This window comes from Cuculus canorus, chromosome 1, assembly GCF_017976375.1.
Source record: "Cuculus canorus isolate bCucCan1 chromosome 1, bCucCan1.pri, whole genome shotgun sequence".
Lineage (NCBI taxonomy): Eukaryota > Metazoa > Chordata > Aves > Cuculiformes > Cuculidae > Cuculus > Cuculus canorus.
In genome coordinates this window covers 51571257-51586225 of record NC_071401.1, presented here as the reverse complement: position 1 = coordinate 51586225, position 14969 = coordinate 51571257, and the positions used below count along the sequence as shown (strand labels likewise).

At 44.2% G+C, this 14969-nt stretch overlaps 1 protein-coding gene across 5 annotated transcripts in view; it reads left to right on the top strand.

Moving 5' to 3' along the window:
* Positions 1 to 3327: 3327 nt before the first annotated feature.
* FARP1 (FERM, ARH/RhoGEF and pleckstrin domain protein 1) overlaps positions 3328 to 14969 on the top strand; it is a 223677-nt gene continuing 212035 nt past the window's right edge. For 4 of the 5 annotated variants that reach the window (XM_054056105.1, XM_054056104.1, XM_054056103.1 and 1 more), the window contains exon 1: positions 3330 to 3652. The gene's annotated coding sequence lies outside the window, so the exon portion shown is untranslated. Of the gene's footprint in view, positions 3653 to 14969 lie in introns of all 5 variants that reach the window. The other variant, XM_054056106.1, reaches the window with a different exon arrangement.

The following is a 14969-nucleotide window of genomic DNA, read 5'->3' as shown; positions in this document are numbered from 1 at the left end:
CATCAATGTGAATGGATGGGTGAAAGATGACTTCATGACCGACTAGATAGACATCAAGAAATAGTAAAGAAGTCTTTTTAGATGTCAATCCCTAGTTGTGCTTGATACCTTCAGAAGATTCAAGAATCAAACATTAACTAAATAAACCCATACAAGATTGTCTCTGGGTCCTTGAGAAATGACCATCATTTTACCATCTTTGAGGCTTCAGGAAGTATGCCATTCAAGATAGTATTTCATTGTTGCTTTTTGGAGGTCAGTAATAAATAATCAGTAGCTGCAGGGCAACTTGTTACTTCTGTACAGTACTGAGAAATGTTTCAAAGTCGCTCAAACTTGGAAGGCATTGAAAATGAATTAACTCATTTGAAGTAGATTACAACAACTCTTTTGTTAGATGTGAAGGAGGTATTAGTGATCTGGCAGTGTACGTAAAAAAGCACCAGGAAATTCTAAGTGCTATAACTAACCCTTACAGTGCGGCTCTTTCCCTAATGGCACCTCATTTAAAGCTGCTTACAAAATAAGTATTTGTGAAAAGGGAATCTTTTTTTTTATTATGTCAGTGTTTTTAATCACAGGTAATACGGTCAGGCAGGTGGACTTGATGGTTGCTGTAGATTCCCTTCAACTGAAATATTTTACTCCATTACATTCTATTCTATATTGTCAGAATGAAAACATAATCTTTCTTCTTGATCTTCTTCTGCATTTTAGAATCATAGAATAGTTAGGGTTGGAAGGGACCTGAAAGATCATCTAGTTCCAACCCTCCTGCCATGGGCAAGGACATCCCACTAGATCAGGCTGCCCAAGGCCCAATCTAACCTGGCTATGACCACCTCCAGGGATAGGGCAGCCACGTCTTCTCTGAGCAACCTGTTCCAGTGTCTCACCACTCTCACGGTGAAGAAACTCTTCCTGATGTCTAGTCTAAATCTGCCCCTCTCCAGTTTATACCCATTCTCCCTCATCCTACCACTACAAGCCTTTATGAATAGTCCCTCTCCAGCTTTCTGGTAGACCCCTTTCAGGTGCTGGAAGGTCGCTATAAGGTCTCCTCTGAGCCTTCTCTTCTCCAGGCTGAACAGCCCCAACTCTCTCAGCCTGTCCTCATATGGGAGGTGCTACAGCCCTCCTATCATCTTTGTAACCCTCCTCTGGACCCATTCCAACAGTTCCATCTTTCTTATGTTGAGTATTCCAGAACTGGACACAGTATTCCAGATGAGGTCTCACAAGAAAGGAATAGGGGGACAGAATCACTTCTCTTGACCTGCTGGCCATGCTTCTTTTGATGCAGCCCAGGATATGGTTTACTGCTTCTTCTCTGAGGGAAGGTACAGGGTTTCTGGAAACAGCACACTCCCAGCCTCGGCTTTGCCTGGTGGTCTCCTTTCTACTCATATACTGGAGCAAAGTCTCTTTTGGGAGACAGCCCTTGAAGCCCACATTAGAATCACAGAATCATAGAATCATTGAGATTGGAAAAGATCTCTAAGATCATCGAGTTCAGCCATCAGCCCAACACTACCATGCTTACTAAACCATGTCCCAAAGTGCCACACCTACAAGTTTTTTTAACTCTTCCAGGGATGGTGATTCCATCACTTTCCCCGGCAGCCTGTTCCAGTGCTTCATCACTCTTTCAGTAAAGATTTTTTTTCTAGTATCCAACCTAGACCTCCCCTGGCACAACTTGAGGCCATTTCCTTTCATCCTCACTTGTCACTTGGGAGAAGAAACCAACAACCACGTCACTACAACCTCCCTTCAGGCAGCTGTAGAAAGCGATAAGGTTGCTACAACTTGTTAAATTTTACAGTGCTATGATCTGTTCTTGTCTATCAAGGAAGAATTACAGAACGAGTTTGGTTGGAAGGGACTTTAAAGACCATCCAGTTCCAACCCCCCTTCCATGGGCAGGGATACCTTCTACTGGATCAGGTTGCTCATAGCCTTATGCCACATGGTTTAGAACACCACCAGCATCCACAACTTCCTAGGACAACCTGTTCTAGTGCCCCATGACCCTCACAGTAAAACACTTCTTCCTAATAACTAATCAAAATCTCCCCTCTTTCAGCTTAAACCCATTGCCTCTGATCCTATCCTTGCACTCTCTGATAAAGGAGCCTCCCCAGCTTTCCTGTAGGCCCCTTTCAGTACTGGAAGGCTGCTACAAGGTCCCACTTGGCTGAACAAGGCCAATTCTCAGCCTTTCCTCCTAAGAGAGGTTCTCCAGCCGTCTGATCACCTTTGTGGCTCCTTCTGGTCTTGCTCCAACAGATCCATGTCCCTCCTGTGCTGAGAACTCCAGAACCTAATGCAGTACTCCAAGTGAGAAAATACAGGTTAAGTAATTAGCAACCATAAATGCGCTTGCACGGCCCATACTCCTCATGCTTTGATCTCTCTGGCATCAGGGGACAGTAGGGGACAACCGTCCTGTGGGCTGTCTGTGAAGTGGCCCCCCAAAATCCACAGGAAGGGGCAGTGATCGTGCAGGGGCTCCGTTCCCCATGGGAATCATAGGATCATAGAACAGTTTAGGTTGGAAGGGACCTTAAAGATCATCCAGTTCCAACCCCTCTGCCATGGGCAGGGACACCTCCCACCAGATCAGACTGCTCAAGGCTCCATCCAACCTGGCCTTGAACACCTCCTGGGATAGGGCAACCACAACTTCCCTGAGCAACCTGTGCCAGTGCCTCACCACTATCAGTGAAGAAATTCCTCCTTATGTCTGGTCTAAATTTACCCCTCTCCAGTTTGTAGCCATTCTCCCTTGTCCTATCCTCACAACCCTTTGTGAACAGCCCCTCTCCAGCTTTCCTGTAGGTCCTTCAGGTACTGGAAGGTCGCTATAAGGTCTCCTCAAAGCCTTCTCTTCTCCAGGCTGAATTTACCTACTTTCTTTTTCTGTCCTGGTACCAACCCCCTACTCCAGTCCCTACAAGCCTCTGTGCATGTCAATGGAGGTTTCAATAGATCGCAGCCCCCTCGGAGCCGCCGGGGGCGCGGCCGACTTAACCCTTTCCTCCCGCCGCGCCCACCTGAGCGCCGCTCGCTCCTTCTGCTACCCGGCAGGGTGAAGAAGAAGGAGGAGGAGGGCATCTCATCCGCAGCGGCTCGGGGCGGCGCTCGCTGCCCCTCCTTCCCTCCTGGGACGGGCTGCCAGTGTCCCAGCGGCACCGCCGAGGGCGGGCATCGCGCTGCCCGTGCCCGGAGGAGCCGCGGAGCCCCGGGGGCGCCGCTGCCGCCCGCGAACGCTGGGGGGGGCTCTCGGCCGCCTCCCCCGGCTCCCCCTCCGGGAGGGGGCAGGGTTAGGGGAGGTGCAGCCGCTGCCAGTTCCCGCTCGCCCGGGCTGCGAGCGGCAGCAGGGATTCCTTTCCCTCTCCCCATCTCCTCCTGCCCCTTCTTTCTCACCCCCTCGCCCAGCCCCGTGGGGCTTTCCCCTTTCTCCTTGCTGCTAAGCCGGACATGGCGAGCCTTGTGCGAGCCCCTCGCTGTCCTCCTCCTCCTCCTCCTCCCACCGCCGCCGCCTCCTCCTTCTCCTCCCCGCGGAGCTTTTAATGGCTCGGAGGAGCGCGACCGCCCAGCCGCAGCCCCGAGAGCCCGCGGGAGGCAGCGCAGCCCCCGCCCCAGCACGGTAAGGGCGAACAATGGGGGCGGGGGGCACCGACACAAGGGGAGGGATGCGGGGACGGCGGGTGCCTGTCCCCATCGCCCCGGGGCGGCGACAACCGCCGGGCACCCCGCGGGTGCGGCTCAGCCCGGCTTTAACCCCATCCCCGTGGGTAAATCCGAGGCAGAGGCGCCGCCTTCCCTCCTTCCCCTGCTCCGGGCGGCGGCGGCCGCTCAACTTGGTGCCTTTTGTTTCGCACCCACCTTCCCCTCTTCGGCACCGCCGGGGGCTGGGGGGGAAGTCGGGAGCCCCGAGGGGCCGCTGGGGGCCGGGCGGAGCTGGAGGGAAACGGGTGTCCCCGGTGGGAGGGGACGGGAGGTACGAGGGCAGCGCCGCTTGGGAACCTGCGGCACCGCCGCGGAGGAGCAGAACGGGTTATTTTTGGTTCTAAAAGGGAGGAGGAGAGGTTTGGGACAGTCCTTCCTTCTGAGGAGCTCCATTCCTCCTGTCCCGTTCCTGCTTACTCTCTAGTTTAAAAAGCATTCAGGTGTACCCAAGGTAAACTTATATATTCGGGACCAGGGAGCATCTTTTTGTTTGGGGTCTTATTGTCATCTGGTGTAAACACCTAATAAGTACTTTTCAGCTGACAAATAACAGTTGTGTTTCATTTCATTTCATTTCGTTGTACCCATCACAGGGCGGTTGGAACTGGGTGGTCTTTAAGGTCCGTTCAAACCCAAAGTATTCTGTGATTCTGTTCTGTGATTCTGCCATTCTAGTCTGTCATTCTGTTCTGTCATTCTATAATTTAAAACTTTAAAACAAAAAAAACACCTAAATGCTTTATCAGGGAGGATGAAGTATCCTGGGCTGGATGCTGTCTCCCCGTTCCCGGGGTGCATTGCCACCCCTTCCCTGGCCTCCCATGACTGCTGTGACACCCCATGGTTCTCCCCCCGTTGCCTTTACACGCAGAGCTTGGCCCCTGCCTGGCTCCCTCGACGCCTCTGCCATCGCCTCACCCATGCCCAGGCTGGAAAGTTCTCTCCTGCTCTTTAGTGCCATCAGCCTCAAACGGGCATGAACATTTTGAGTAAACACAAGTTTATGTTTGGAGCGGGAGCTCATGGGTTGTAGACCCTATCTTTTGTGATTCAGTGTTCTTTTCCTTTTTAAAAGCACACACAAACTCCTTGGAGTTTGTTTTTTAAAGCTGACGGATTTGCTTGATTGCTGGCATGAAAGAAATGAAACGTGTAGCGTATCTTTTTTTTCGGTCACAGCCTTCTTTACCAGGGTTTCCTTCAAAGAGATTTGTCCCTGGAGAGCGGGAAGATATGATTACTCTAAAAGAACGGTATCGCTCAGCTGTTTTATTTGTATCTCTCAGATACTTTGACTCTTGCTCCTTGTATCGCTTCCAATGTGTACTCACAGCAAGGCTGATGTTGGAATCCAGCCAACAAAAACAAAATTGTGAAGGAGTCCGGTTATGAAAATCCCCAACTATTCTCCTACATCAAGATATCCCCTTCCCCTGCCTACAGATGTTCATGGGAACATTGTGATATCTAGCTAATTAGTGTATCTGAGCCTTTTAGAAATGGTCCCGTGTACCAAGAAAGTACAAAATCCTCTTAGCTGTGCCTCACGTGTCCGACCTGCCGGGGTCTGGACACTGTGCGCGGGCGGACAAAACGGGACAGGAGCTGTGTGTGCTGTGCCTGCCGCGTTGCAGCCTGGGGATTGTAGTTACCCTGATGTGCACCTCACTGGGAAGCTCCATGTGTGTAGGGACCAAGCTGGTAAGGTGATTGTCCTGCTCTGCTCCGCACTGGTGCTGCCTCACCTCAGGTACTGTGTGTGGTTTTGGGCGTCACAGTATGAAAAAGGTTATAAAGCTACCGGAGAGTGTCCAGAGAAGGGCCACAAAATTGGTGAAGGGTCTAGAGGGGAAGCCGTATGAGGAGCAGCTGAAGTTACTTGGTCTGTTCAACCTGAAGGAGACTGAGGGGAGAACTCATCATGGTCTACAGCTTCCCCACAAGGGGAAGAGGAGCAGGCGCTGATCTCTTCTCCAATGATAGGACCCAAAAGAATAACAGGAAGGTTTAGGTTGGATATTAGGAGAAGATTCTTCACTCAGAAGAAGGTGCTGGAGCACTGGAACAGGTTTCCCAGGGAAGTACGCCACCAAGCCTGACAATGTTCCAGAAGCATTTGGACAACGCCTGCAGACATATGGTGTGAATGCTGGGGTTCTGTGCAGGGACAGGAGTTGAACTCAATGATCCTTGTGGGATCCTTGCAACTCAGGACATTCTATGATCCTGATTCTATGATTCCTCCCTGGCCCTGGCCTTTCCTCATGTCAGAATTGTCCAGTACTGAGTGGCTTGAGGACCCCACTTCAGGTTTTTGCTTTCTAATTCAGAGTTTAGGTATGGTTTTGCTTAGGGATTGGATAGAGTCACTTTTCTTTCCACTGTAAATGGCAAAGATGAGGGGTTATATGTAATACACTGAATTATGATGGCTATTTTTGAAACCTTAGACATCGCTGTATCGGCCCAAACTCACTGTAAGTTCTTTAGTCCCCACAGACTTAAGTTCAAACATAGGTGTTGAAGGGATCGTTGGCAGTAGGGCCATATCTCATAATTACAGGAAAAGGTTAGAAAGCTGTATTTCTCTGCTCATTTTTTGTTATATCTTGTCTATAGCCAATTATTTTTTTTCTTCTGCACTCCTTTTTCTTGAACAAACAAAATAAACTAGGAAAGTAGGCAGAATGTTTAACACACTGTCACATGAGACTTCAGAATGTCAGAAGTTGGCAAGAGATTGAATGTGTAATATTAAAGCCTTACTTTAATTTACTGGCTGGACTTCAAATTGGAAATACTTTTTTTTTTTTTTTTTTTTCCCTCCAGGTTGACACAGTTCATCAGTCATTGTGTAATCAATATCTTAAAACATGCTACTTGTAACCAGACTTTTTGAAAGAAAATTGCGGATGATAAATGACCAAAGGGAAAATGCCACTTAAAGGATGGTTTGAAAAAGAAAAGGGAAAGCCTTGCTTTAGGAGATGTATTTCTGCATTAACATTCAGATGATTTCTGAATTTATATAGCTATTCAGTAATTTTTCCCTGCTGATTTTAGAATAATTTGACTTAGGAAAAAATCTGAACTTCCACTTAAGAAATTAATATATGATGAAAATTAGCCTCTCTTAAAAAAAATATAAAAATTCTTGACACTGATGAATATGAGGCTGCCAGTGCTGGCAGCTTTTTAGATTATGCATGCTTCATGATGGAGCTGCGCTTCTCTGGTATGAGATATCTTTGCATTAAGTCTTTGGCTTGCTCTTGAGCACAGATTTCCACATGGAACTGACTGGTGCAGTGACTCCCAGATTGGGATCTTTTAGTGTGGGGAGCTGAGGAAGACGGTCCATGGGAACTTATTGTTTTCCCAGTGTTTGTAGTGAAAAGTTAGCTAGTGGGCAGTGGGTTAGCATGGTTTGGTGGTGCCATTGGCCTAAAGAATTGTGTGCACCTCGCAGGCTGAGCGTGTCCTCTCAGGTTTTGCACGGTAGAAAACTGTCCAGAGAATGATGTTGCATCTTTGCTGGTTGTTAACCATTGTCTGTTCTTCTTTCCCAAGAGTGGAATTTGAAGTGCAGGCCAGTGCTCTGACCTTGCCCTCCCCTCTGCTTTGCTTGGGGAAATGCAGATCTGTGTCTTGCTGAAACATAGCAGCGAAGATCCAGATCCGGATCTTCACTTCAGTAGAACTGACTGGACTCATCTTTTTGAGTTTATGTCCATAATTAGGAAATATTTTTTGCAACTGCAAGATTGGGTTGCAAAACCTGATTATGTATTATACATAATGAAGTTCTAGTGGATGTTTTATGCAGTTAAACCTCTCTGTTATTAATCTTGGTTACACTGTAGCGCAGAATCAATGTATTTGCATTCTGCTTTTCATACTGTGTGGTGATGTTAGTGATAGGGACTGAATTTACTGGCTTTGGTTTCTGGTTTGGCTTTTTTTTTGTTTTTTTTTTCGTGGTGCTTTTCTGTGCCAGTGTCCTTGTTTTATATTGTCTTTTTTAGAAAAGCATGATAAAAATGCTGTTTATTGCATTTAGGTCCACCAACTTGTCCTGCTTTTTCTGTTTCTCCTTTTAGAAACTGGCATGTTTTTCTTAAAAGGGCCCTTCCGGTCTTAATTTAATGACTTTGAAAGGTTGCCACTTGTGTATTTTCCTTTTAATTCTTTTTTTTTTTTTTTTTCCATATGCTTCTCTAACTGGTAGGTGCTAAATAGGCAGTGAAGTTTATAGTGGACTGCTGAATTAGCAAAGGGGCAACTTGCTTTTCTAGTTGTAAAGGCACAGAGGTATAAAAGGTCATCAGGCTCAGTCAGCTTCAAATTTGTGCAAAATGTCAGTAAATTTGGCCTGCAGAAATGTTGGCGAATCAGACAATTAGGTCAGTCTGTATCAGATGTGGGCACTGTCTTGTTTGTAATCAATTGCAGCATGATGAGCTTTTAGCCTTGTCTGTAATGAAGTGGACTTGATTAAATATTGTGAGAAATTAAAATATGATGTGCCTTCTGGGGGATTTAAGAAATGGGGTATGCAACTAATTTTTTTTAGTCTGGAAAGATAAATGAGGGAAATAATTTTTAATGTTTGGTTGTCAAAAGGACTTAAAGGAAAAAAGAATGGTGGCTTTGTTAGTTGGTTCTCAAATAAAATGAAGCTTTGTTGGTGAAGTTCACAGAGGTGCTAAAGTTCTGGTTTCTGTTGATCTCAGAGGGAACTGTGGTTTTTGTATCGTGCCCTTGAATGTTACACAGTAAAGTCTGTACAGTAAAATCTGGTTTTGTGTCACTTTATAAAATGGAGGAAAGGACTTTATCAAGCCATGAAATCTGGAGGTTTAGAGTAGAAAGTTTCTGTACAATACATGTTTGTTATTAGTTATGAGGAATACTTCCAAGGGGCTGGGTTATATTTTAGTATAAGGCAGGGATGGTGTTTCCAGACTGTTGTTTCCTAGGTTTTAAAGCGAGTGTAGTGGCAAAGCCCACTGAGAGGTGGGAGATGGTGTCTCTGAAGTGGTGTTACACCTTACTGGTGGTGCCTCGCCTATGCACTGCTCTGCTACTTGCCATTAAAATTGAGGTTTTTGCTACCTTGGCATCGGTGCTGGAGGTTACTGTCCTGTGGTACAAGATTTCTCAAATGAGTAGTAATGTTAACAATTATTTCAATCCTAGTTTGCTTCTAAGCTTTCTGACTTGAGGTGACAAAGTAATGATTTGGACCTTGCAGTGACTGAATTTGCCATAAGGAAAGTACATTAAGAGACTGTTGCAGTCCTGTTTGATGTGCAATTCTGCTGTTTTGCAAGGCTCTTTAAATTGCCATTTCAAGCTCTCCCCCTCATTGGGTTTGTTAACACAGAAGTGAAAGGAGTTAAGTCAGGTAACTAAAATGCACCTTCCCCTCCTCCTCCTCAGCATAGGTCTCCCTGGAGCATCTATTTCTATAATACACTAGGTATTTAGGTGTATAATACACAAAGTGTTATAGAAATTCTGCAGCTGGAGCTGTGTCACATGGATAGTTTCGTCTGAGGAAAAGCTGTGGCTTTCTGAACAGAGCTCTTAGCCATCCCTGCTCGGAACAACTACTTTTGAGTGCAGGTAGCACGCTCTGTATCCGTAGAGGCAGTGGGATCACGGCCTTGGGGACAAGCCACTTGGGTACTTGAACTGTCTCGTACAAAACATTGGTAGGGAAGAGCACACATTTCTATAGGTCAAAAGATGACTGGAAGTAAACTGGAAAACCTAGCAGTAATTGTTGAGAGTCGATCTTGTTGGCTGCTTCTTTTCTCGGTGTGGGGCTTCTGCTGGCCTTTCTACGTCTTTCCCACCTGATTATTGCAGGCCCAGTTGTTTGATTGCTGGTCACTAATAATACGGACGACTGCATCTCCTTAATCAAAGATCCTTATTTTCAGTCACCCGCACCAGAGGCACAGGTCAAGAAGACATTTGTCAATTTAGTGAAGTAGCGACTATGGCGCAAAGGCTTTAGCTGCTCAGTAACCTGTGTACATTTAATTGGCTCTTTCTGCTCCGCATCCTGCTTTTTTCTGTTGGTTGCTCGCTCTCAAATAATTTTTTTCTGTGCCTGGCTTAAGCACTTCAGCTGCAGACATTGTGTGTTCATTTCTTCCATTTCTGACTGTTATTTTTGGACACGGCCCAGCCTCTGTCTCCTCCCTGAACAATACCAAAGGTGTTCTGCAGGGACCTTTGCTAGCCCAGCAATGGAGCGCCGGTAGGCTGCTCATTAGTCTTTTATGTCTCTCCTTATCAGTTTTACTGTGAAACTCCCTATCACTTTGGTTGCACATGTTAGAATAATTAGGCTTCCTGTTCGGCAGGTTTGTATAGCATTGATTTTGGCCTAAAAGTTCAGCGGAGAGGAAGGTTACTGTTAAATTGTATGAAATGGCAAGTGTGTCTTTGGTAATTGCCTTTTCCATTATGAGGTACGTTTAAAACATAGTCTTGCACAAAGAGGCAGGAATGCTGAGCAGAATTTCACGCTACTTATGTAGGAGGTGTTTTCCTTTGCATTAGTAAATAAGCGAAATAAAAGTAAACCTACTTAAAGAGAAAAAGAGAGGATGGGATGATATCACTGACTGAAACAGGGCTTTCCATCATTCAGAGGCTCTGGAAACACAGCAGGTATCAGATGAACATGGAGCATTTTTCTGGCTACCCTCCTGCAAATATGGGGAGGGAAGGTGCTGTATCTTTCAGTGGTTGAATGTTTTTTTGCCATTCTTCCATTCGTCTCTCTCATTTCTCAAATTATCCTGGAGTTTGCTTACCATCAAAGTGAAATGAATTTGATTTGTTTTTATTTTGTTAATTCACTGCGGTCTTATGATTGCAATAACAGTGAGTACAACTGAGTAGGCTCTGGCCAGCTCTTGGTGTGATGTATAATAGGAGCAGCTTTTTCAGATTAAGGAGTATGATTTGTTTAGTTTGTCCCAGAGTTTACTCAATAATCAAGGTTAAAAAGGAAGGTAAGGCTCTTGTAAAGTAAGAATCTGCAGTTGTTGTGCTCTTTCTCAGGAGTTTCCTATTTTCCTTTACAGAAGTTATACTTTTTTTTGTGTGAACCCATAAGATTAGCCTCCTTGGAGGCAATTTTCAGTCTTTTTATTTGAAGATCTCAACACCTATCTTATCTTTGTGGAAACTCCTGAGATCTGTGTTTAGTAGTGTGTTTGTAAGACCTGAAATGATTAATGTTTACCTTTCACTTATTAAACATCCAATAGTTTTATGGCTTTTTAAACAGAGGCATCAGTATGTGCGTGGAGGAAGATCAACTGCACAGCTGTGCTGTCGTAACCCATGTTGTTCATTAGTCATTTTATACAGCTTAGCCAAACTAACTGGTGTAATGTGGAAAATAAACTTGTTTAATGTTTTGGTGCAGAACGCCACTTTTCCCTCTGCGTCCTTTGAAATGTCGAGCTAGTTTTCAGTACTATGAAAAATAAAATACTAGAAACTGTGAAAAGAAATAGAAAGCAAGCAAAAAGGAAAAGATACCTAGAATGTATAGTCAATAAATATTGAACCTGAAGCTAGCAGAAAATGTCCTTAAAGTGCCTCAATAGCAAATAAATAAATAACACAGACAAAGCAGATGGTGTGATAGTCTTGCACTGGAGAGAAGGGCAGTGACTCTGCCATTTGAATATAAAAAAGGTTTTAAAAGTCGTTCTAATTAAGTGCTGCTCACAGCTTTGCATTTACTAGCAGTATTTTAATTTTGAGATGGGTCACAAATGGCACAATTTCAAGAATATAGGATCCATTTGCCTGAAACAAGTGAGTTGCAAGTGAACTTCCAAGAGAAGAATATCTAAATAGACCTGCAGGAGACAAGTTGTTGATGGTAATTTTGTGGGGCAGGGTTTTCCATCTCAATTTTTTTTTCATAATATTTACAATTAAGGCTTGAATATGCTGCCTCTGTTTCTCACTATTCAGTGTCTGTACCTCTGTTGGGCAACTTCAACCGTATTAGAAAAACAATGAAGCTTAATTAAAAATTAAATGTTAGATGGAGAAGTGGCACAAATCACTGCAGCTCCTGTTGGAGGTCATCTGTGTGGCTGGTCAGCTGCCTGGTCGGCACATGTGTTGGCTGGGCAGTCACACGGGTACCACTCAAAAGCAACAGCAGCCTCGTGCCATCTCATTAGCAGTGAGTAAATAGGACACTGTCAAGAGAGGGGTCACAGGGAGGCTGGCAGGGCAGGAGGAGTGTGGTGGCGTGAGCCGTGCAGCAGCTGGCTTTTAGGTGTGCAAGGGCTGAGGGAAGATTATCAGTTGGGTGGAAACCATTTTTATTAGCTCTGTTGGTTACTGGGCATGAGTGTGTTTACATAGTGGTTCTTAGTGGGAAGAAAACAAACCTAGCACTAATGAAGCCTGTCCCGAAAGTGAAATCTTTATCAAAAACATTGGCCACATTGACACCAAGTTACCAATTTCCCACAGTTATCTGGAAATGCTTCCCTTAGCTGTGAAGTAGTGTGCTTTTATCCAATGAAGTAGCAAGGGGATGAACAGGATATCTGTGTGAACTTTACCTCCAGTTGTCTAGCTTTTAAAGTGCAAATCAAGGTCTATTTCAGATTCTGAACTAAGAAACTATCAATAAGTCAGACGTGACCATTAACCCTTAATTTTGTGCACAGTGGTTGCACACTAAGGCACCAGAGAAGTCATTGGGGCAGTTTCTAGTTGTAATAACGCTTCAAGGATCATTTGAGGCAATGGGCAAGCAAATGACACTTGAGAAAATCCGACACAAGGAGAGTCATCCCTGTCCTCCTGAATGAAGAGAAAAGACATGATGGAGGAGAGCTAGGGACTAATACTGCTACAAGTGTATGACTGAAAAATTAGATCACCATTGTGATGGAGTAATGTGTGTGTATGTGCTTGTACATAGGATGAGAAGATGGACTTCAGAAGCATTTTCTTTTTCTGGAACAGAGTTGTAGACTTAATTTTCCTCTGATTTAAAAAACTAGCCAAACAACAAAAAAAAATATAAAACCCAAAGCCAACAGTCTGTGTATTCAAGAAAATGCAGACATTTATGTGAAAGCATTAAAACAGAACACAGTATTGGTCCTTATCAAATCTTTACTAGGATTTGACTCCCTTAGGTCTGTTGGTAATTTTTTTTCAGGCAGTAGATAAACTATCAAGTTTTCCTTCAAATTTCCTTTCCTTAAAAGTGAGAGTAATGTTTGAAAATGCATAATTTGTGTTATTTAAAATACTTAAAAGCGGAAAATAGGTGCTGTGATGAGAACAGCTAACAGACAAAGAATAACCTGATTAAAGCTGAAGTAGTGAGCTGTAGAGATGGTGAGCTTTTTGAGTGTACTGTAATAGATGGATGTAAGTAACAGAACAAAGTTTTTCCTCCCAGTGTCATGTAAAGAAAATAACAGGGAGACCTAGGTGTACTCTTTCATCTCTGAATTTGGATTGTCTGCAAAATCAGTGTGCTATGACGATATTTATAGCTGCAGGATTAGATGATGTCTGTCCTTCAAGAAAGCTCAAAGAATTTTCATTTTAGTGTCGATGTTAATTCAGTAGAAAAAATCCTGAGAAAGAGCCTGTTTTACTGTTCTGCCTGCTTTTGTCAAAACCAAATGCCCTTTCCAACCTGACTAAAGTTCTTTTCACTTAGAAACACCCTGAGATTGGATCTGAAGCTTGGGTGTGTGCTATGAGGGGAAAATGGTAGCTATGTAAATATAAAATGCTTCTTCAAGTTTTAAAGCATTGTATCTGTGGCAGTTCTGGGCTAACCTTGGAGCAGAATGAATTTGAGACAATGGTGATCTGAGAACGGTTCCGGCTTGGCAAGGAAAATATGATTTGGAGGCGTGTAAGAGAAAATTAATTGGAATAATAGGTCTGGCCATTGCAAGTAGATTGAGCCTAATGAAATTAATATATGAAAATGAATTATAAACCCTACTTGAAAATCTGTGACAGGGCCTAAGAGGATGTTTGAAAATCTGCAAGTAACTCCAGGATTTTTCTGCAGAAGAGTTCCCAGGAGTGGAATAAGAATACCTGCTTTTGTTTTCCTGTAGGATATTTGAATTGCAGTAAGCAACTGCACGACGCTCATGTGCATATGTTTCCTCTTGCAATCAAGTGACAGTTTGGCTCGACTTGGAAAAGGCTGAAATGCCCGAGAGCTGGATTGTACAGTATCAGCTGGATAAAAGTTTCCTAAACTCTTTTGGCAGCATCTGACTTTTGCGAAATAAAATATGCTGCAGCAATTTATAGTTTGTTTGTGTGTCTATTAACCAGCGACTGAATTTATTCTAAGCATTAACTTTCTTGTTTATGAGAAATCCTGGAATAGCCTATTTTTTTCATTAGACTTCCAGGCTAAATTTGATTGGAATCTTGTCAGGAGGACAAGCTAGTCTGGTTGCTTTTGAATGTGTTTAAGGAAAGTTTCATAACTCCTTCTTTGGTATTCCTCCAGTAAGGTCAGATCCTTTTTTATCTATGAAGTTTAAAGCTTGAGGGGACAATAAAGACTCAAATCAATTGGAAGTAATTGCAACTAGATCATCAGCATAGTTTTGTTTAATTTACAGTGTTTATTTAGTGCTCTCCTGTTGAGGAAGTTTAATCAAGTTTCTCATGCTGTGAGGGATTGCAGGGAGGAATATCAACGATCCAGGTACTTCTTTTGAGGACTGTACCTTATGTATATGTAGTTCTGTGCTTGGGAATGAAAGATTTGTAATACCTGGTGCAGCAGCTGTAGTGGTTTCTCTGTAACTGGGTGTGTGGGTCTGCCTCCTAGCTGGGTGCTTTCAGTGGGGCCAGGGTTGGCCCCCATCAATGCTCTTAAAGCACCAAGAGAGAGGAGCTCTGCTTTTAAATTAGATCACACAGCAGCGTAGGTGAAATGAGTCCTTTGAGTGTTAATACAGTGGTTATAATTGTGTTAATAAACATGTCCCTGCTATTTTGGAATAGACGGGATAGCCTCTAGGACCTCTTGGCTCCTTGCGTGTTGTTTCTATTTCTTGTTTAAGTGTGCTGTGACTCTGCTTTTTTCAGAAGACTGTGTTGGTGCCTGATGCAGTGCAACACTGTGCAGAGCTAGAATACTTAACCCCCAAGTTTAGGAGCGCACAATGGGGCAGCTT